This window comes from Echinops telfairi, unplaced genomic scaffold (genome assembly GCF_000313985.2).
Source record: "Echinops telfairi isolate 266 unplaced genomic scaffold, ASM31398v2 ScPeMD7_7458;HRSCAF=8496, whole genome shotgun sequence".
Lineage (NCBI taxonomy): Eukaryota > Metazoa > Chordata > Mammalia > Afrosoricida > Tenrecidae > Echinops > Echinops telfairi.
In genome coordinates, this window is record NW_022111358.1 from 48,079,691 (window position 1) to 48,082,762 (window position 3,072).

Below are 3,072 nucleotides of genomic sequence, written 5' to 3' on the forward strand. Positions count from 1 at the left end.
CGAGGTGGAGGTTGGAGCTAGGCCCGGGGCGGGGGAAGGGGTTGGATCCGCAGCTAGAGTGGGAAACCCCGAAGTAAGGGACCCGAAAGAGGGGTATGGGATAGTGAGAGGGAATAAGGGAGAGATTGGAGGCGGGTCCACCCGAGTAAGGCATTGGAGGGGGTGCGTGCCCCAGGTGGGAGCGGGCGGGGCTGCGCTGACCTCACCGCCGGGCTGCGAGGACACCCGCCGTGGGCCGATGGAAGAACTGAGACATCGCAGCTGGCGCGCGGTCGTGCGGCTTCGCTGTCTCTTGGACGCCGCGGCGAGAGGCGGCAACAGCGGAGCGGTTGCCATGCGCCGGGCCTGAGGATCCAGCCCCGCCCCGTCGGCCCTCTTCTGCGGGGCGCCGCGCCAGAATCCGAGGCAGAGGGCGGAGGGGGCAGGACCGCTGGTCAAGGGGCACCCCCCACCCCCCCGGGCTGCCTGCCCGCCTCCTGCCTCTGTGGACCTGCGTCCCTCATCCTGATCCAGGGCGACCCCGGCCCGGGCCAGGGGGTCCCCAGGATGCTCTGCTCACCACTTCTTTGTGGCCTCTTTCCCCCAACTAGGGGGCCACAGTCGCCTCTGCCCGAGCCTCCCAATTTTAGCCTGAGTGGGAGACGAGGCCCGCAGATTCCATCTTTACTCCCCACCACCCCAATTCCCTCTAAGTCCATTTCCTCATCTGCCAGCTGGTGGGGAGTGTACCCACCCACCAGCGTTGTCATAATGAAAATAAAATACTTATGTAACCTGCCAGGTGGCCCTTTCTCTTTCGTGGGTGCGGCCTGCCCACGTCAGCACCTCATCCCAGGCCCTGAGCTGTGGGTGCCTGAGCACCTTCCCCTGGGCCTCTCCTCCCACCACCACCACCATCCCTAGGGTTCCCCGAACCGCCTGTGTACAGAGGATGGTCCAACTCGTTGTGGGATCCTGCAGGACTCCCAGGCTCAGGGCCAAGAATATTAACGGAGCCCGGCCGGCGCGGTGAGTCAGCCGCTGCGAAGACTGCCCTTCGCAGGCCTGCAGCCTGAGGCTGCCAGGAGGGGCGGCCCCTGGAAATGTCTCCGGAGACAGCAGGCCCTGTGGAGTGTCCTGGGGTGGGGAGCAGAGCAGGCTGGGGGTCCAGGCCTGGCTGGGAAGAGGTGCTCCGGAGTACTGAGGGTCTGGGTCAGCCAGAAAGGGGGGCCCTGGGGTGGAGAGAAGGCAGCCCAGGGGTAGTGGGTAATCACTGACCCCTAAAGGGGAGTTGGTAGAGGCAGTGGGTTGTCAGGAAGAGGGCCACTTCTCCCTGAGGCAGGTGAGGCCCCCACTTAGAGAGAATTCCGGAGCCCTGGTGGTATAGTGCTTATGCACTAGGCTACAATCCACAGGGTCTGCAGTTCAAAACCACCAGCAGCTCTGGTTCCCTTCTGGGAAACTCACAGGGGGTCCCTATGAGTCAGCATGGACTCTATAGGAGTTAGTTTGGTTTTTGGTTTTGCTAGATGCCAGGTTATTATCAAGAGACTGGAGCGGGGAAGAGGGGTGCTCAGTCCTCATTTCAAAGGCACCTGGTGGGAGGGTGGGGGGTGGGGGGTGGGTGTCATTATGTGGGTCCAGTGACTTGCATGTGCTTGCTCCCTGGTCCATCCATCACAGTCACGCTGGGGGGTGGAGATGAGTCATTACACCCATTGTACAGATGGGGAAGCAGTCTGCCAGGTGTCCTGCCTGACAGGTGGGGGTGCGGAGAAGCAAACCCGGACCCTTCCTTCCACCCAGCTCTCTTTGCTTCTGAGGTAGGAAGCAACTTGCGTGAGGGGCTCAAAGAGGGTGCCCCAGGCTGCTCCCCCACCCCCACCCCTGCTTGCTGGTACCCAGCTGACTTCCTGTTACTGGAGCACATCTGGCTGCCGGTATGCAGGCAGAGCACTCCCCTTCCTGTGATTCAGGTTAAGTCCAGCCTCCCCTCCTTTCCCAGGCTCTCAAAGGCAACCTTGGTAGCACAGAGACCCCCTTGGGCCCAGACACTGGGGGCTTGGGGAGGCCCTGAAGGGTTTCCTTCCAGCTGTCCAGCCTCCACCCCTGGGGTTTCCTCCATCGCTTCTTCTTGGAGGATCATGCCCATGACACCCTTGCCCCCCCCCCCCCCGTTTCCCCAGTTCTCCCGTACTTGCCTCCCCTTACCTGCATCAGAAGATGCATCTAAGTCATGAAGGTGTCCACTTGGGTCCCCCGCCTGCTACACCGCAGGGCTTTGGAAAGAGCACTGTTGACCTTCTCCCAGATGGATAAGCCCTGGGAGATGTTGTCAAGGGGCTTAGGAGTCCCATGCCCAGCTCTGTGCCTCCACCTCCCTCTCTCTCCTGCCCTGGGTGCTCAAAATGAACTTTCTAGAAAATGGTGGCCTTTTTTTTTTTTTTAATAAGATGGTGGCCTTTACAGGGGAAGTTGCTGGGGGGGGGGGGCATTAAAGACTTGTCCCCCAAGGGACAAAGCAGGAACCAGCTTTGAAGCTGGGTGAGGGATGTCTCAATGCCAAGCCATGCCAGGTAGCTACAGGGTACACTCCCGCTCCCCTGGTCCACCTCCTGTGCTCCTCTGGCTCTGTGGGTGACCAGGCCCTCCACTGGGCTCCTTTCCGGCACCCTTCCAGCCTGTCCTCTACCCTCAAGGTGTCGTGCATGGGGACATTCCACTGATCCCCCCTCCCACCATGGAGGAAGGCCACATGTCAGGGACTCTTCCTGAAGATGCCAAGAAAGGGAACATGTTCTTGCTTTGAGATCCCAAGAGCCTGGTGGCCTACCCTGCTGGCTCAAATACTGTCCTTCTGTGTCCACGTCCACCCAGACCCCGTGCACATGACCTTATTTGGAAGGAATGTCTTTGCTGATGTCATTGACTAAAGATGAGGTCGTACAGTGTGGAGTGTGGGGGCCCTAAGCCCACTTCCTTAGAAGAAGGAGGATTGGGGCGCAGACATACACGAGGCCATGCTAAGACAGGCGGTCCTGGGTGGGCAGTGGTGGCTCTACAGGCCAAGCATCGCCAAAGCCAGCCGCCCCC